The sequence below is a fragment of the Artibeus jamaicensis genome, unplaced genomic scaffold (genome assembly GCF_021234435.1).
Source record: "Artibeus jamaicensis isolate MK-2021 breed Jamaican fruit bat unplaced genomic scaffold, CSHL_Jam_final scaffold_612, whole genome shotgun sequence".
NCBI classification, from domain to species: domain Eukaryota; kingdom Metazoa; phylum Chordata; class Mammalia; order Chiroptera; family Phyllostomidae; genus Artibeus; species Artibeus jamaicensis.
In genome coordinates, this window is record NW_026522049.1 from 12,950,889 (window position 1) to 12,969,483 (window position 18,595).

At 43.9% G+C, this 18,595-nt stretch overlaps 1 long non-coding RNA gene and 10 other non-coding genes across 11 annotated transcripts; all 11 read left to right on the plus strand.

Annotated features, from left to right (window-relative positions):
- The first annotated feature begins 162 nt into the window (after window positions 1-162).
- Window positions 163-6,605, plus strand: LOC119039845 (uncharacterized). The gene is made up of 7 exons (XR_005080704.2): window positions 163-204; window positions 1,927-2,016; window positions 3,156-3,286; window positions 3,630-3,671; window positions 5,069-5,144; window positions 5,491-5,533; window positions 6,523-6,605. It is a non-coding gene; the product is annotated as an uncharacterized LOC119039845 (long non-coding RNA).
- On the plus strand, window positions 1,637-1,716 carry LOC119039872 (small nucleolar RNA SNORD115). Its single transcript, XR_005080716.1, has one exon. It is a non-coding gene; the product is annotated as a small nucleolar RNA SNORD115 (small nucleolar RNA).
- LOC119039869 (small nucleolar RNA SNORD115) lies at window positions 3,338-3,417 on the plus strand. The gene has a single exon (XR_005080713.2). It is a non-coding gene; the product is annotated as a small nucleolar RNA SNORD115 (small nucleolar RNA).
- Window positions 5,195-5,274, plus strand: LOC119039868 (small nucleolar RNA SNORD115). Its single transcript, XR_005080712.1, has one exon. It is a non-coding gene; the product is annotated as a small nucleolar RNA SNORD115 (small nucleolar RNA).
- Window positions 6,606-6,658: 53 nt separating the features above from the next.
- Window positions 6,659-6,736, plus strand: LOC119039876 (small nucleolar RNA SNORD115). Its single transcript, XR_005080720.2, has one exon. It is a non-coding gene; the product is annotated as a small nucleolar RNA SNORD115 (small nucleolar RNA).
- Window positions 6,737-8,322: 1,586 nt separating this feature from the next.
- LOC119039871 (small nucleolar RNA SNORD115) lies at window positions 8,323-8,402 on the plus strand. The gene has a single exon (XR_005080715.2). It is a non-coding gene; the product is annotated as a small nucleolar RNA SNORD115 (small nucleolar RNA).
- Window positions 8,403-10,432: 2,030 nt separating this feature from the next.
- On the plus strand, window positions 10,433-10,512 carry LOC119039870 (small nucleolar RNA SNORD115). Its single transcript, XR_005080714.2, has one exon. It is a non-coding gene; the product is annotated as a small nucleolar RNA SNORD115 (small nucleolar RNA).
- Window positions 10,513-12,231: 1,719 nt separating this feature from the next.
- LOC119039865 (small nucleolar RNA SNORD115) lies at window positions 12,232-12,312 on the plus strand. The gene has a single exon (XR_005080709.2). It is a non-coding gene; the product is annotated as a small nucleolar RNA SNORD115 (small nucleolar RNA).
- A 1,298-nt stretch (window positions 12,313-13,610) lies between these two features.
- LOC119039874 (small nucleolar RNA SNORD115) lies at window positions 13,611-13,690 on the plus strand. Its single transcript, XR_005080718.2, has one exon. It is a non-coding gene; the product is annotated as a small nucleolar RNA SNORD115 (small nucleolar RNA).
- A 1,740-nt stretch (window positions 13,691-15,430) lies between these two features.
- LOC119039873 (small nucleolar RNA SNORD115) lies at window positions 15,431-15,510 on the plus strand. Its single transcript, XR_005080717.1, has one exon. It is a non-coding gene; the product is annotated as a small nucleolar RNA SNORD115 (small nucleolar RNA).
- A 1,205-nt stretch (window positions 15,511-16,715) lies between these two features.
- On the plus strand, window positions 16,716-16,795 carry LOC119039866 (small nucleolar RNA SNORD115). Its single transcript, XR_005080710.2, has one exon. It is a non-coding gene; the product is annotated as a small nucleolar RNA SNORD115 (small nucleolar RNA).
- Window positions 16,796-18,595: the final 1,800 nt, after the last annotated feature.

Genomic DNA, 18,595 nt, shown 5'->3' on the forward strand with positions numbered 1-18,595 from the left:
GTAGCAATTTCAAGAGGCAATCCCTCGTGCCTCTACCCTACTGTTCCAGTGAACATGGCCTATTGAAGTTCATAGGCTGTGTTGGTGCTCCCTTGCTCATCATGAAAGGTGGTACACAAGGCCAATCTTTCCAACTGCTTGTTTCTCTCATTGTGTCTTGCAGGGAGACCTTGGGAAAGGTGGTCGCCGTGGCCTTTGTTAGAGGTGAGTGGGGTCTTTGTCTTGGCTGGAGACGAGAGATGACTTAAAATTAAAGGCCAGGCTTGTTTTTAGGCGGTAAAGATATTTTTCAGTACTGCTTTTAATGTCAGTACTGAAGCTCGATGAATTTTTTAGAACTTTTCAGTTTTAGGACTGGGACCTTCAAACTCCTAAGGTGTCCTTCCTATTCATAATGCTGGATTCCAAGGGGGCCACTCTTTTTTTTTTCATGGGCCCCTGAGTAAGTGTGTTATCTGTTACATCCCAGCTTCTTACCCATTATTCTCATATGCTTACTGAATGGTCATTATCTTGCTTAGTGTTGGAATTTCACTAAATTTGTGTAAAAGTAATTATGCCAGGTAGTCCAGAGGTTGAGGGGCCACACTGCTGTTTTCCTGTGGGTCTTCACTGGCAGGCACTGTTGAGGATCGCACCTAAGTAGCATAGCTTCAACAAAACGGCAAGGCTTTACCATGTCCATTGACAGATTTGTGGGCTTCTGCAAATTTGGTTGTTCTCGATTGGATCTTTGAGCCTTTGTGCTTCACCAAAATCAGAGGGCTGGTTTGCTAGTGATAGCGTTTCCTCTCCAATTATGTTGCCCTGCACCATGCTGGATAGCTTTCCACATTTCACAGTGGATGCTGGGCACCATGTTGAGAATATTTCAAAATCCCTGTCTTATCTTTGCTTCGGTTCAGTTTTCACAAAAGTGATCCTCCATTTGTGTGCCATTGAGGGCACTCATGCATGACTTCTTGGCAGATGTCGTCACATGTAAAAGGGACCTTTGAAGTGCAATTTCAGAGCTGGTGCTTTGGCTTCCATTTGCAAATACCCGCATGGGGAGAGGTTTGCCTGGAATATAGCAAGCGAGCCACTCGATTAGTGTCCTGATATCCCTGTTCCCCAGAATAAGAGGTGTGTGACGTCATGGTGTCATTCTGTGATCTTTCCTGGGGAATAGGCTTTGCCCAGTGTGTTCCCTGGAGTGTCATTTTCACGCCAGGAGTGTGGAGAATGCATTGTCTTCACCTTTCATGACAAGTGCTGTGTGTTTTTATACTGAACCTTAGGAATTTTTTTGTAAGTTGTTGAGCTTTCACTTGGTACTTACTCCATTATTTACTTGTCTGTTTAGGCATTCATTTTTTTTTCAATGATCATTAGCAGAGAGAGGAGCAACATGCAGTGGCTTCAGGGCTAAAGGAACAGAATAGAGTTTAGATCGCTGCCTTCTGTTTTTTCAGCTCACTTTTTAAGCGAAGACTTTCGGTTGCCCTTGACTTGACCACCCACTCGCTGTAAGGCTTCTTTCTTCCAGAAATGGACAGGTGCAGATCCTAGCCCTCCTTGGTGTCCTGAGATTCAGGAACATCTTCAGTAAGCGAGAGCATGTGCAGGTGTACAGATGCCTGTATGTGCCTCTTTTGGGTCAATGATGACAACTCACATGGTCCTGAAGGAGAGGATGACTGGAAAATCATGCTCAATATGTTCACGCTGAGGCCCAGTGTAGTTGACAATCTTTGCCACCATAAAGAATGTTACTTTGGGAGGCAGAATTTTCTTCAGGGAAACCCACGCGCCTGCACCCCATCGCTTCACTGTGAACATTGCCTTCTGAAGTCATAGGCTGTAGTGGTGCATCCTTGTGCCTCGTGGCAGGGCATGCAGGGGCCAGACCTTCTAACTCTTTATTTCTCTCATTGTGTCTTGCAGGGAGACCCTCTTATAGAGCGCTGGCTGTGGCCTCAATGTTGAAGGCGAGTGGGTGTCTTGTCTTGCGTGGAGACCAGGGACAACCTGAAAGTAAGTGGAAAACTGCGTTTTGGGCAGTAAAGACTCCTGTGTGCTGCCCTACACATCATGGATAATTTAGGCTGTGTTTGAAAAGCCTGGGAGGACTTGGACCTTTAAAACTTGAAAGATTTCCGTCCTTTCTATGATGAACCCCATTCCCAGGGAGCTGATTTGTTGGTGGCATCCTGTATGATTTGTGCACAGCTAGATACCCATAGTTCTCATATTCTTCCTAAAATTGTCGATTTGCCTAAATGCATGTAGTTTATGAAAAGCCAGTGTTTCACGGTATGTATTTTTTAGCTGTTGGGTTTTGAGAATTTGTTGTGTTCTCTTCGTTTGTTGCCCTCTTATGCAGGCTGCTGATGTGCCATTGGTAGTTTCTCCTCTCCAGTCAGCATTGTCCTGAATGATGCCAGATAAAAATATGCAGTCACACAGTGTTAAAAATGTTTGAGAATCACAGTTGGCTCTTAACTTTGACTTCAGTTTGACGAAAAATAGGCATTCAGTTGTGTATCTGGTGAGGAGATACTTGCCTGCCTTCTTGCGGCGAGTGGTCAGTTCTGAAAGGAAATTATCAAGTGCAGGTTCATAGCTGCTTTTTAGGCTGTGGCTTGAGATTTTCCATGGTAGGTGGGGTTTGATTAGAATATAGCAAGTGTGCACAGTGAGAGGTGTCCTGATATCACTGTGCCCCAGATTAAATTGCATGAGGCCTCATGAATCATTCTGGGTTCTACCCTGAGCAACAAGTCTCACCCAACCCATTGTTATAATGCAAGAGGTGAGCCTTATGTATGCATTGTGGTCATGTTTGATGATGAATGTGTGTATTTTGTAGCAAAAATCATAGGACTGACTTTATCTGGTGTGTTATTCAATCCATGTCGTTCAACCTCTTTAGGCTCATTTCATTTTCTTTATTTTCCATCCCTTCCTCTCTCCCTTCCTCCCTTCTCTCCTCCCTCCCTTTGTTCCTCCCTTTGTTCCTCCCTTTGTTCTTTTTTCTTCCTTTCTGTATTCTTTGGTTCATTATTTTATTTTGAAAGGTTCATTACTGCAGAAAGGAGCAACATGCATTAATTCAGTCTGAAAGAGTGAAGGAGTAAGTGATTTAATCCACTGCTTTAATCCTCTTTCTCCAGGCCCAGTTCCCAAAGAAGACTTTTAAGTTGGCCTAGAGTTTCCAGGGTGCTCTCTGTCCAGATTATTCATCACTGGAAAGGTGCAGATCTCAAGTCCCACTTGGCAGTCTCAGATCCAGGTCCCATCTCCGGTGAGTATATTGACCATGCAGTTATACACATGCCTGCAAACTGTCTTCAGTGGGTCAGTGATGAGAACTCATATGGTTCTGAAGGAGAGGATGACTTAAAAATCATGCTCAATATGTTCACGCTGAGGCCCTGTGTAGGCAACAGCCTTTTGGCACCCTGATGGGAGGAGTGATTTCTGGAGGCAGCAGTTTCATGAGGGAATCCCATGTGCCTGCACCCCGGTACTTCCCCATAAACATGGCCTGCTGTGGTCGTAGGCTTTGATCATGCCTCTCATTCACTACAAAGGCCATAGATGAGGCCAGTGTTTTCAACTTGTTTTGTTGACATTGTGTCTTGCAGTGAGACTGTTGCCAGTTGGTGCTCGTGGCCATAATGTTGAAGGTGAGTGGATGTCTGTTGTCTTGCGTAGAGACCAGGGACACCATGAAAGTAAGTGGGAGGCTGGCTTTCAGGAAGGCAATTAATAGGTGCATCTGTGCTGCTGTCACCTGCAGAGTTGTGTAGGCCCAGTTTTGTGTCTGTCAGCCTTTAGACATGAGACCTTAAAATTCCAAAGATTTCCTTCCTGTTTGTAATGAATTAGAGTCTTACTTAGGCTCCTTTATTTTTCTGTCTGAATGTGAGCAAGTATCATGCCAGTTCACGGCCTGATACCCAGAATTCCCATATCATTAATGGGTGATAAATACCATCACCACTGTTGGGATTCTACAGAACCTTGTGTAAAAATTATTGTGGTGGCATCGAGATTGAAGTTTGGCAAACATTATTTTTCTGTGGGCCTTCACTGCCCAGCGCTGTTGTGTTTTCATCTGAGTGTGAGCTTTTACCAAAAAAAGGCTACTCCTTGTCCATGGCAAGAATTACAGGCTTCTGAAAATGTGGTTTTACAGAATCTCTTTGTCCTCATATGCTTCATCAAAATCAGTCCTTTGTTGTGTCCTGAATGATACCAGATAAACATCCAGATTTTCACAAACAGTGATAGACACAAGGTGAAGAATAGTTAGTTGAAAGTCACTGTAGTGTCTTCACTTGGACTTCATCTTGATCAAGTTGAGGCACCCAGTTAGTTAGTTGTGTTTTCAGTGAGATAACTTGCATGGCCTTTGAGGGCTGCGGTCAGGTATGGAAGAGAACTTTGAAGTGCAAGTTCATAGTTGGTGCATAGGCTCTGAGCCATGTGCTTTTCTTTGGCTTGAAAGCTCCATGATGGGTGGCGTTAGTATAGGGGTGTGTGTGTGTGTGTGTGCGCGCACACACGCGCAAAAGAGCACAATGTGAGATGTCCAGAAATCTGTGTTCCATGGCGTAAACTGTGTGGGACATCTCAGTGTTATCCCATGCTCTACCATGAGCACTGGGTCTCGTCTCGGTTTTGTGTGTGACGCATTATTTCACCATCAGAGAGGAGCAGACTTCCCTGTCTTCAGGTTTCATTAGAAATGTCATGTGTTTGTGTAGTGGAACACATGGGGGCTGCGCTTTGTGTTTCTGTACATTCTCGAATCAACATTGTTGAGCCTTTTGTGAGATCTTGTCTTTGTTGTACTATTTATTTATTTATTTACTCATTTACTCATTTTTTTCATTCATTCATTGTTTTTTTTTTCCAAATGATTTTTAGCTCAGAAAGGACCAGCTTGCCTTAAGTTCAGTTTCAGGATTGATGTATTAGTAATGGTTTAGACTATGTTTTTTCCTCTTTCTCTGGGTTATTTTTCAAAACAAAAGATTTTCACTTTACATATCCCATATGTGGTGCTCTCTCATTTCAGGCTTCCTCCAGAACTGGACACGTGGAGAACCCTAGCCCACCATGGCACCCCCAGTTCCAGGACATACGCACATCTGGTGAGCGCATGATGTGTGCAGGTGGGGAATGTCAGAAGAGTGCCTCTGTTGGGTCAATGATGAGAACTCATACTGCCCTGAAGGAGAGGATGACTTAAAAATCATGCTCAATATGTTCACGCTGAGGCCCAGTGTAGGTGACAGTCATGTGGGACCCTGATGGGGAGAGTGATTTCTCAAGGCATCCTTTTCTTGAGAGAATCCCTCGTTTATGCACCCCATCACTTCCCTGAGAACAGGGCCTCCTGTCATCGTAGGCCCTGACCGTGACCTTTTGTTAGTCACAGAAGGACTCAAACTGAGGCCATTTTTTCCAACTCCTTGTTTCTCCAATTGTGTCTTGCAGGGAGACCATGGGCAATGTGGTAGCTGCAGCCTTTGTGTTGAAGGTGAGTTGGTTTCTTGTCTTAGAGGAGACCAGAGACGACAAAGTATGCAGGAGGTTTGCTGTCAGGCAGTAAAGCATTTACGTGCCACTTTAACCTGTGTATTCACACAGGGTGGTTTTTTACAATTTGAATATTAGGAATGTGACCTTCAGACCCCAGTGGTGTCCTTCCTGTTTGTAGTGCTGGAATCTAAGTGGACCGTTTCCTTTTTTCATGGGACCCTGAACAATTACGATGTCAGTTGTATCCTCCCTTGTTACTCATAACACTCATATGCTGATGTGCCATTGAATGGTTTGCCCTTTATTGTGCCAGATAGGAAGCTGCATTTGCTGAAAACTGGGATAAGAATGCTGTTCAGAATATTTGAAAATAAATCACTTTTGTATCCTTAACTCATCTTGCACAAGAATGAGGCAGCCAGTACATCTCATGAAGAAACACTTGCTTTGCTTCTTGGGAGGTGAGGTCAGATATGAAAGGGAAGTTTGAAGTTCAAGTTCATAGCTGGTCCTTAGGCCCCACATAGAAAGTTTCCACGTTTGGAGGGGTTTCCTAGAATGTAACCTGTGATCAAAATCAGAGGAGTTCAGATTTCTGGCCTTTCCCTAGTAAATGCCTGTGGCTTCCAGGTGTCACTCTGTGGTTGGCCCTGAGCATTAAGGCTTGCCTAGTGTTTTGTCTTTGAGTACCATTTCAATGCCAGGCATGGGGGAGTGTGCGTTCTCTTCAGCATTTTCCCAATGCTATGTGTTTTGTAGTGAGAATCATAGGACTCGTTGTGTGCTTTAGCAAACATTCTTGATACTGGGTTTGTTTGTTCTCTCTCTCTCTCTCTCATCCTTCGTTTCTATCTTACTTTTTGTTCCTTCATACATTTTTTGTTTTTTGAATGACTGGTACCACAAATAGGAGCAACATGTATTAGCTTTAGTCCTAAACCAACAGAACAAAGAGTTTAGATTTTTTATTTTCTCCTCTTTCTCTAGGTCTATTTTTAAGAGAAGATTTTTTTTGGCCTAGAGTTCCCAGGGTGCTCTTACTGTCTCTGGGACATATAAAGGGAAGCATCTCTGGTGAGTATATGAATGTGTAGTTGTACAGATGAGTCCAAAATTTCTTTTTGGGTCAATGACGAGAACTCCACTCTTGAAGAGAGGTGATGACTGAAAAATTGTATCTAAAATGTTCACGCTGAGGCCCATTGTAGGTGACATCTTGTGGTACCATGATGGGGGAGCATTGTTTTGCTCCAGAGAGGCGGGTGATTTTCTGAGAAAAATCCAACTGCCACTGTGCCATCACTTCCATACAAACAAGCCTGCCATGCCCCTTGTTCCTCGTGGAAGGCTTACTTTAGGCCACCAATTACAACTTTTTTTTTTCTGTTGTCCCTTGCAGGGAGACCATGGGAAAGGTGGTGTTCATGGCCTTGATGTTGAAGGTGAGTGGATTTCTGTTGTGTTAGATGGAGACCAGGGACAACATGAAAGGAATGGGAGGTTGAGTTTGTCGATAAAGAAACCTGTGTGCTGTCTGAAACCACAGCACTGATGGAGGAGAAATTTTATGACTGTCGACCTTGAGGAATAGGGCCTAAAAACTGGAAAGATTACCTGTCAGTAATGTTTCAGACTCTAAGAAAACCGATTTCATTTTCTCTGGGGTCCTGAGCAACTGTTGTGTCACTGTGTGCACAGCTTGTTACCCCCAATTCCTGCAATCTAACACCAGGTAAATACATGGTGAGTGGTGGAAATTTATAAACCTTTGTGTAAACAAGAGCATGGCAGTGGCATGCAGAGGTTAAAGCGCAGTAGTGATTTCCCTAGGATTTTTCATTGAGAGAACAGTTGAGGTTAGAATGAAAGAACGTGTCTTGGACAAAACAAGGGGACACTAAGCCAGTGACTGAATTGTGGCATTTGGACAATTGTTTGATTTCAGTTGGTCTTTGCCCTCAATGCTTCACCAAAATTGGCTCCCTGCTGTGTTGGTGATAACATTTCCTCTGCAGGTAGCATTTCCCTGAATGCCACCAGGTCAAACTCTATATATACCCCAAGGGTGTTGGTTGCAAGGTAGAGAAGATTTGAAACCAAGTTGTATCTTAACTTTGGTTCATTTGACCAAAGTAAGGCCTCCAGTCTTGTATCCATTGAAGAAACACTTAATTGCTTCTTGGGGGGAATATGGTCAGAAATGAAAATGAACTTTCAAGTGAAAGTTTATACTTGGAGATCAGTTTGCACATTGGCAGTTTCCATTGTGTGTGGGTTCAGCCTAGAATATAACAAGCAGCAAATGGAAGGGTTTCCAAAGAGTAAACCTTGTGACTTCATGGTGTCACTGCTTCACCCAGGGCAAGTGACTTCCCATATTTTCTCTACCCATAATATATTTTTCACCTTCATTTGTAGTGAAATAGGTAAGACTGATTTTGTGTCTGTGTTTTGGTCAATTTTGCTGAGTCTCTCATGTGGTAATTTAATATTTATTGATTTATTTGTTGAGTTTTGAATCATCACAAAAAGAAATAACATTGATTTGCTTTGATACAACAGTGACGGAAAATGTCATGTACACAGCTGTGTAATGCTCTTTCTCCAGGTCAAGTTCCCATGAAAGATTTTCATTTGGCCTGGAGCATTTTTGACTCTTGATGCCACCCTTCTTCCAGAGCCAGACACGTGCAGATCCCAGCCCTCCTCGTTGTCCTCATTTCCAAGAACCATGTCTGGTGAGCCCTGGCATGTGCCGCTGGACAGATGCCTGCATGTACCTTTTTTGGGTCAATGATGAGAACTCATACTGCACTGAAGGAGAAGATGACTTAAAAATCATGCTCAATATGTTCACTCTGAGGCCCACTGTAGGTGACAATCTTGTGACCCCATGATGGTGGAAATGTAATTTACCCCCAAAGGGATGGGAAATTTTCTGAGAACAATTTCCATGCCTCCACCCCATCACCACCATGTGCACGTGGCCTGCTGCGGTTGTAGCCTTTGTCGCTGTCCCTCATTCATGAAAGAAGGCCAAACATAAGGTCTGTTTTTTTTTTTTTAACTCTTTGTTTCATTCGTGTCTTACAGAGAAACTGCAGTTGACCTGGTGGCCATGGCGTTAATGTGGAAGGTGAGTGGGGTCTTATGTTGGATGGAGACGACTTGAAAGTGAGGGGAAGCTTGTTGCCAGGCAGCAACAGCTTGTGTACTGCTTTGCCCTCAGCACTGAAGCAGGCTAATTTTTTTATGAGTGAGTTGTAGGTATCAGTCCTTAAAACTGCAGTGGTGTCCTTCCTGTTTGTGATTGTAGGTTCTATGGAGTCTGTTTCTTTTTCTGTGGGACCCTGAACAAGAATGAGGTCAGCTTGTGCGCACAGCTTAGTGGCCATACTTCTATCTGCATAATGGATGATCAGTGTCTTAGTTACTTTGGAATGTCACCAGAAGTACTTAAAACATAAGTATTCACCTGGATTCTATAGGCTGAAGTGTCACAGTGATATTTTTTCATGGATCTTCATTGTCAGGCACTGTTGAGTTTGGGGCTAAATTATGAAGCTTCAATGAAACAGTAAAGCCTCACCATGTCCACTGAGAGATTTGTGGGCTTCTGTAAATTTGGTTGTGATCAAGTGGTTCTTGTACTTACTGTGCTTCACCACAATCAGGTCAGTGATGTCCGAGGCAAGTGTTTTCTTGAGGGAACCCACATGCCTCCCACCCCATCCCTTCAGAATTGTTGTGTTCTATTGGTCCTCTGGTGCCTTCCCAAAAACAGGCCGGCTGAGTGCTGTTGATAGTGCTGTCTCCGGTCAGCTTTGCCCTGAACAATACCAGGTCTGTGCGGTTCCATCCAGAGTGGTAGGCATGATGTTGAGGATATTTGAAAGTCACAGTTGTGTTTTCACTTTGACTTTATGTGACTACAGTGAGGCATGGAGTTGTGTGTCCAGTGAGGATACACTTGCATGGCTTTTTGGGGAATGTGATCACATACGAAAGGGAACTTTGCAGTGCAAGTTCACAGCTCATGCTTAGGCTCTGGCTTGAAACTTTCCACAGTGCATGGGGTTTGCTTAAATTAAAATACAGCAAGTGAGCCCTGGCTGGTGTGTAGCTCAGTGGATTGAGCACGGGCCTGCGAACCAGAAGATTGCGGTTCGATTCCCAGTCAGGGCACATGCCTGGGTTGCAGGCCAGTTCCCAGCAGGGGATGCACGAAAGGCAACCATACATTGATGTTTCTCTCCCTCCCTCCTTCCCTTCCCCTCTAAAGATAAATAAATAAAATCTTTAAAAAGAATACAGCAAGTGAGCCACACGGCAGGCGATCAGATATCTGTGTTCCCCTGAGTAACTTGGGTGTGACTTCACAGCTACATTTTGAGTTATCCTGAGCAATAGGACTCCCCCAGTGTTTGGTGTGAGACCCATTGTTCTAACATCAGGAATGAACAGTGTGCATTGTCTTCACCTTGGTCACATGTGCCGTGTGTTACTGTAGTGGAAATCGGAGGACTGGCATTTGTATTTCTGTTCCTCATTCAACGATGCTCGTTCACTGGGTCATTGCTTTGGCTCTAAGTTATTTATTCTCATTCATTCATTCTGTCATTCATTCATTTTTGGAATGATTGTCACCACAGATAGGAGCAAAACCATTAGGTTGAGTCCCAATGTTGATGAGGTAAATAGTTCACATGGGCATCATTCCCTTCAGTTCCAGGTCATGTTCCTGAAATAAATTTTCGTTCGGACCAAACATGTCTGGCTTTCTGTGTCAGGCTTCTTCCAGAATTGCGGATGGGCAGATTCCAAGCCCACCTTTGGCATCCCGGGAACTGCTGTGGTGAGTGTGTAGACATACACGTGGCTGCTAAGTGCATTTGTCGGGTCGATGATGAGAACTCACATGGTCCTGAAGGAGAGGATGACTGGAAAATCATGCTCAATATGTTCACGCTGAGGCCCAGTGTAGGTGACAGTCTTTGGCAGCAGAATGGAGATTGAATTCTAGAGGCAGAATTTTCCTGAGGGAATTCCACGTGTCTCCACCCCATTGCTCCCCTGAGAACATGGCCTGATGTGGTCATAGACTACAATGCTGTGTCCTTGTTCATAACAGAAAGCCGTACTTGAGGCTACTCTTTGCAACTGCTTGTTCTCTTCATTGTGTCTGGCAGGAAGATCGTGGCCAAAGTGGTGGTCGTGGCCTTTGTGTTGAAGGTGGATGGAGTCTGGATGGAGATGAGAGACATCTCGACAGTAATGGTAAGCTTTTCAAGCAATAAAAACATTTGTGTGCAATTAATGTCCTTTGTATTGAAGCAGGCTAAATTTTTTACAACTTGCAGTTTTACAAATTGGCCCTTTACCTCCAAAGGTGTTTTTCCTGCTTATAATGCTGGGCTGTTAGGGGCCACTTTCTTTTTCCATGGGTCCCTGAACAAGTGTGATGTCAGCTGCATTCCAGCTTGTTAACCATAATTTTCATATGCTTACTGGTGGTCAGTATCTTTGTTATTTTGGAATTTCACCAACCCTTTGTTGGAAAATTAACTGCCATGGTGAGCAGAGATGGAAGTACAGCAGTGATGTTTTCCCATGGGTGGTCTTTGGCAAACTGTTGAGTTTGGTGGCAAACTATGCAGCTTCTACAAAATGATAAAGCTTCACCTTGTGCAAGGACAGATTTCTGGGCTTCTCTAAACCTGGCTTAGCTGGATTGGTTCTGTGACTCTTTGTCCTTCCCCCAAATCTGGTCACTAACATGCTATTGACAGTGTTTGCTCTCTGGTTAGGTCGTGCTAAACCATGATGGGTAGACATCTACATTTTCAGAATGGGGGTGGGAACCATGTTGAGAAAAGTTCAAAATCACTGTTGCAGCGTTACTTTGTTTCCAACACAGTGACACTCCGGGTATGTCATCAGGGAAGAAACACTCTCATGGCCACTTGGGCGGAATGGTCATGCACCAAAGTGATCTTTGAAGTGCAGGTCTGCAGCTGGTGCTTAGGCTCTGGCTTGAAATTTTTTGTGGTGGGTGGATTTGCCTCAAATAGGCAAGTGCACAGAATGGGAGGTGTCCAGACGAGTTCCCTGGTTTAAATTGCAGCTGACTTCATAGCATAATTTTTGGTGTACTCGGAATAACTAGGCTAGCCCTGTGTTTTTTCATTGAGCTTCTGTTTCAGCACCAGAGTGAGCCATACGCATGGTCTTCACCATCATGACAAACACTGTATGTTTGTAGAGAATCACTGCACTGGTTTTATTGTGTATGCTCTTGCATCAGTGTTGTGAGCCTTTTTTGGCTTATTATTCTATCGCCTATCTTTTCATTCGTTGTTTTCTTTCTCATTTTTTCATTAATTGATTCTTCCTTTTTATTTGTGTTATGTTATTTTACATTGAATGGTTATTACCATGTAAAAGACTAACATTTATTAGTTTCAATCCTGATAATGACAGAATAAGCATATTAGACAGCTGTCTTTCTCTTTTTCAGGTCATTTTCCAAAAAAAGTTTTTGTTTGGCCTAGAGTTCCCCGTTTGCTCTGTGTCAGGTGTCTTCCAGAATTAGAGAAGTACAGATCTCAAGTCTTCCTCAGTGGCCTCCGTTCCAGGAAACACCACTGGTGAGCATGTGATGTGCAGACTTACAGATGTCAGGACAGAACCTTCGTTGGGTCAAAGACAAAAACTCATACTGTGTTGAAGAGAGATGATGACTTAAAAATGATGCTCAACAGGATTACCCTGAGGCCCAGAGTAGGTGACACTTATGTGGCACCATGATGGGGACTGATTTCTGGAGATAACGATTTCTTGAGGGAATCCCACTTGCCTCCACTGCATCACTTGTCTCTGAATGCGGCCATCTCATGCTCTTAGGCTTTAATGGTGCCCCCTTGTGTCTCACGGGGGGCTGTGCAGGTGTCAGACTGTCCAACTCTATTTCTGTCATTGTGTCTTGCCGTGAGACGATGGGACACGTGGTAGCAGTGGCTTTTATGTAGAAGGTGAGTGGGGTCTTCGTCCTGGATGGAGGCCAGAGACAACCAAAAGGAAGGAGAAGCTTGTAGTCAGGCCATAAAGGCTTTTGTGCACGCGCTTGCCCTCGTTACTGAAAGTGGCTGAATTCTTAATGATTGTCAGTTTCTGGAATGGGAGCTTCAGACTCCAAAGGTGTGCTTCCTGTTGCTTAATGTTGGACTGTAAGAGAACCATTTTCTTTGTCCACTTTCTTTGTCCACTGGCCCCTGCAGAAGAGTCATGTCAGTTGTATCCCAGCTTGTTACGCATAATCCTCTTGTGCTTAGTGTTGGAGTTGCACCAAGCCTTTGTGTAAAATACAGTCATACTGCTTGAGTCCAGAGACAGAAGTTGTACAGTATTTTTGGCTGGAGGTTTGTTGGCAAGCTCTGTAGAATTTTGGAGTAAATAGTGAAGCTTCAACAAAAGGATAAGACTGCACCATGTCCATTGACAGATTCACGGGCATGTGTAAATTTGGTTGTTACCGTGTGGTTCTTTCACCCCTTCTTAGTACCCAAAATGAGGTTGCTGATATGCTAGGGGTACTGTTTCATCTCTGGTTACGTTGGTTTAAATCCTGGTGTGTAGTTGGGGGAAAGCTTGATGTTTAGAATATTTTAAAACCACTGCTGTATCTTTACTTGACTTCATGTGACACTGGAAGACGACACCCAGTTGTTTCTGTTGAGTAAATACGTACTTTGCTTTTTTTGGAGGATGACGTTAAATTTTTTAGTTATCATCTTCATTGATTTTTCAAATAATCATTATCACAAAAAAGAAGTATGCATTAGCTCATTTCTAAGAGTGATGTAATACATGATTTAGACAGGTTTTTCTCCTCTTTCTCCGGGTCATTTTCCTAAAAAGACTTTTGTTTGGTCTACAACTCTCAGGTGTTCTATGTTGAGCTTCTTCCAGAACTGGACACGTGCAGATTCCAGCTCTACTTGTTGTCCTCAGGCTGAGGACATGACTGATGAGTATGTGCGTGTGCAGGTGTACAGATGCCTGTGTGTGCCTCTGGTGGGTCAATGATGACAACTCATATGGTCCTGAAGGAGAGGATGACTTAAAAATCACTTTCATTATGTTCACGCTGAGGCCCAGTGTAGGCAGTGGTCTTTGGCACCATGATGGGGACTGATTTTTGGAAGCAGCATTTTGTTGAGGGAATCCCGAATGCACCTGCACCCTTCCCTTCCCTGTGAACATGGCCTGCTCGTGGTCGTAAGCTTTTAAGGGTGCCACCTTGATTGTCACGGAAGGCCACAGATGAGACCAAATTTTCCAACCGTTTGTTTCATTCTGTATTGCAGGCAGACCATGTGGCAAGGTGTTGGCTGTGGCCTTAATGTTTAAGGTGAGTGGGCGTGTGTTGTCTTGCATGTTTGGAGACCAGGGACAATGTGAAAGTCAGTGGCAGGCTGACTTGTAGACTCTGTGACATTTTTCAGCTGCCTTAAACCTCCCTTCTGATGCAGAATATTTTTACTCTCAGTGTTAGGGACTAAAACTCTAAAAGTAAGAGATTTCTTTCTTATGTATAGTAAATTTGAGAAGAGTGTCACATTTTTATCTTTGATGGAATCTTGAGCAAACATCCTTTCAGGTTCAGCCAGATACCACAATCTCACACACTGGATGGATGACAATATCTCAGTCAGTGTTGGAATCTCACAAAACATTTGTATAACAATGACCATGACAATGGCATCCAGACATTGACATGCAGCAACAGTCTTTTCCCACTGGCCTTTGATGCCCTTTGATGCCTTTGATGCCAGTGGGAAAAGTGTTGACTTTGGGGCTAACTGTGAGTGTGGACAGGACCTTAAGGCGTCACCACATCCATGGGCTTAAGTAATTGTGGTGAGGTTCGATTGGTCTTTCGACCTCTTTCACTTACTGAAAACAGGCCAGTGGTTTGCCATTGATAGGGCTTCCGTCCAATAGGGTCGGCCTGACCAGGGGTGTTCGGCCTGCAGCTTGCAAGCCAACAGCAACTCAGGATGGCTATGAATGTGGCCCAATACAAGTCATAACTACTTCAAACAGTATCACTTTTGTGATTTCTTATCACAGTGTATTTAGTGTGTGGCCCCCATGACAGCTCTTCTTCCAGTGTGGTCCAGATGTCAATAATATGGACACTTGGACATTTCCCCTAGGATGCTTCATAGACATTTGCATCAGCACAGATACAGAGAGGCACGGCCTCGGGCATGTTTTTCATATCACTGTCATAGAGTCACTTTTATTTCAAAGAACCCAATTGATGTGTTCAGTCAGTATCCTGTGTGGAATCACTTGTATGGTTCTCACTATGAAAGGTAACATGGAAGTTCAAGTTCACAGTGGGTACTTAGGCTCCTCCGTAAGTTTTCGTGGTGGGTAGGGCTTACCTAGAACACAGGAAGCGAGCACAGTGTTTGAGGTATACTGATACCTGTATTCCTCAGCGTAAATTGTGTGTGACTTTAAGGTGTCATTCTGTGGCCAACCCTGAGCAGTAGTCGTCACCGAGTGTTTTGAGTGTGACCCATTGTTTATTATCCATCATTCTTTTATTGTCGGCATGACCATTACCACAGAAACCAAGCGTACATTAGTTTGGTCACAGATTGATGAAATAAATAATTCAGATGGCTGTCTTTTCTTATGTGTCTTCAGGTCATTTACTCCCAAAGAGATTTTTGCTCTTGTCCTTCTTCAGTGCTTCACCTGAGGCTTCTTCCAGAACTGGACACGTGCAGACCCCGGTCCTCCTCTGTGTTTCCCCTGCGGGAACCATCTCTGGTAAGCATGCACATGTGCAGGTGCACAGATGCCTTCATGTGCCTGCGTTGGGTCGATGATGAGAACTCTTGTTTCCCTGAAGGAGATGATAGCTTAAGACTCATGCTCAATTCGATTACGCTGAGGCCCAGCGTAGGTGATAGTTTTGTGGCACCATTTTGGGCAGTGTGATTTCCCACAAAGATGTGGGATTTGGGTTCTTGACAGAAATAAATTCATGAGGGAACCCCACAAGCCTGTATCTGATTTACTCCCTGTGAACACAGCCAGCTGGTGGCCACAGGCTTTTATGGTGCCCCCTTGTTCCTCAGAAAAGGTCATGTTGAGGCAAATCTTTCCAACGCCTTGTTTTTGTCCTCCTTGTGTCTTGCAGACAGACCATGTGGGAAGGTGGTAGCCATGGCCTTCATGTTTTAGGTGAGTGGATGTCTTGTGTCTTTAGTGGAGACCAGAGGCAACATGAAAGTAAGTGTGTGGCTCGCTTTTTTGGCAGCGAAGTCATTTGTGTACTGTTAATCCTCCTCTTTGACTACGGTGTTCAGGAATGGGACGTTTAAGTCACCAAGGATTTTCTTTCTGTACTTAACAAATCGGACTCTGAGGGGGCTGATTCCATTTTCCGTAGGGTCCTGAGCAAGCGTCACCTCAGTTGGTGAACAGCCTGTTACTCATGATTCGCATGTCCTTAATGGGTGATAAATACCATGGTCATTGCTAGAATTTCAAAAACCTTTGTGTGAAAAATGACCAAACTGGAGGTGGCCAGCGATTGAAGTGCAGCCATGTTCTCATTTCCCCTGAGGAAGTTGTGTGTGACTTCATGGTATCCTTCTGTGTTTACCCTGTGCAATAACGTCACCCAGTGTTTGGAGTGTGACCTGTTGTTTTAAGGCCAGGGATGAGCAGTGTGCCTTCTCCTCACTGGTCAGGACCGCTGCTGTGTGCTTTTGCAGTGACAGTTCCAGAGATGTTTTTGCTCTGTGTTCTTGTAACCATTGTTGTGCCTTTTTTGGTTCATTTACTTACTGTTACTCATCAATTCCTTTGGAATGATTGTTAACCCTGTACAGGAGAAAAATGCATTAGCTTCAGTCCTAAGAGTGAGGAAGTAAATAGACAGCTGACTTAATTGTTTTTCTACAGGTTATGCACTCCAAAGACACTGTCGTTTGGCCTACAGCTCCCAGGTGCTCTCCGTTGGGTTTCTTCCATAACTGGTCCCATACCTTTCTTCCATGCAGATCCCAGCCCTGCTTGGTGTCCTCAGTTCCAGGACACATCTCTGGTGAGCATGCGCTTGTACAAGTGTACACATGCCTGCATGTGCCTGCATTGGGTCAATGATGAGAACTCATATGGTCCTGAAGGAGAGGATGACTTAAAAATCATGCTCAATATGTTCACGCTGAGGCCCAGAGTGGGTAATAAGTTTGTGGCACCATAATGGGGAATGTGATTTCCTTGCAGGAAGGTGGGCAGTTTTCTGAGTAAAAGCATGTTTCCACCCATTGCTTCCATGTTTTTCAGACATGTGCTCATGGTCATAGGCTTTGATGGTGCCCCGTTATTTGTAATGCAAGGCCATGTTGCAGGCCAGTGTTTCCAACTCTTTGTTTTTCTCGTTGTGTCTTACAGGCAGACCGTGGGCAGGGTGGTGGTCGTGGCTTCTGTGTTGAAGGTGAGTGGGTGTCTCTTGTCTTGGGGGGTGGGGTGACCAGTGATGGTATGAACGTACTCGGGAGGCTGGCTTTCAGACTCTTTGACACTTTTGGGGTGCCTTAAACCTCTTTATTGATGTAGAATAAATATTTTGGCTGTCAGTGTTAGGGACTGAGACTGTAAAGCTCAAAGGTTGCCTTCTTTCTTTAATAAGTCAGAGAATAAATGGGGTAATTTTTTCTGATGGGATACTGAGCGAATGTCATGTGAATTTTACTGTTGCCCACCATCTCGTGTGCTGGGTAGTATCATGGTCAGTGTGGGAGTTTCAGAAACCTGTGCATAAAAATGGCGGTGCCTGAGGTGTCCAGACATTGAAAGGCCGTATCGATTTTTCCCGCGGCACTTCATTGCTCAGCATCTTTGGGTTCTGAGCTGATGGAATGGGCGCTATGAGAGTACGATCAGGCTTCACCTCATTCATGGAAACTTTCACGGGCTTCAGTGATTGTAGTGGGTTCCAATGGTGCTTCAACCCTTTGAGTTTCACTGAAACCAGGCTGCTGGTGAGCTGTTGATAGTGTTCCCCGCCCATCAGGTTGACCTAAACGGTGCTGGATGGAAATCCACATTGGCACTAACCATGAGAGGAGCAGTGTTGGGCATATTGGAAAACCACTGCTGTATGTTCACTTTTCCTTGAATTTTCACCCAAATGTTCAATTGTGTATCTGGTGAGGACACACTTGCATTACTCCTTAGGAGATGTCAGATAGGAGAGGTAAGTTTGAAGCGCAAGGGTACATTTGTTATTTTCACTCTGGCTTGTCTGTTTCCGTGGTGCAAAGGGTTTGCCTAGAACATAGTAAATAAGCTCGGGAAGGTGTCCACATACCTGTGTTCCTGGAGTAAGTCATGTGTGACTTCATGCTGTCCCTCTGTGATTCTTGAAGCTTTTTGCTTTTTAATTTGTTTTTCTGTATTTCATCTTTTGATTTCATATATTTCCACTGTGGTCATTGGAGTTTTTTTCTTTATTTAACTTCGTTTATTTTGGTATCTTTAGTTGAAGCATTAGGTTGTTGGTTTGAGGGGGAGGGTTTTTTTGGTTCACTTACTGATGGAAGTAGGTGTTACTATCAACTATATTTTAGAACATTTTTGCTTCATTTCACAGTGTTTGGTATTTCATACTTCCATTTTTATTTTCAGTGTAGTTTTATTTTTTCTTCAGTTGTGTGTTTTATCAGCATAGTGTTCAATCTTGACGTGTTTGTGAATATTTCAGTTTTCATTTTGGAATTGCCTTTTTTATTTTAGGCCTCTGTGTTCTGAAACGATGCTCGAATACGACTGAAGTTCTCCAAATTTGTTCATGCTTGTTTTGTCAGCCAGCCTGTGAGCTACTCTGTCCTATAAAGTGTTCCTTGTGCACTTGGGAAGAACGTGTCATTCCTTTGGTATATGTACAGATACGCACATATATGCACTTGTAGACTTAAATACTTAGTTTGTAAAGTCCGTCTGGTCTAGCGTGTCATTTAATCCCAATGTC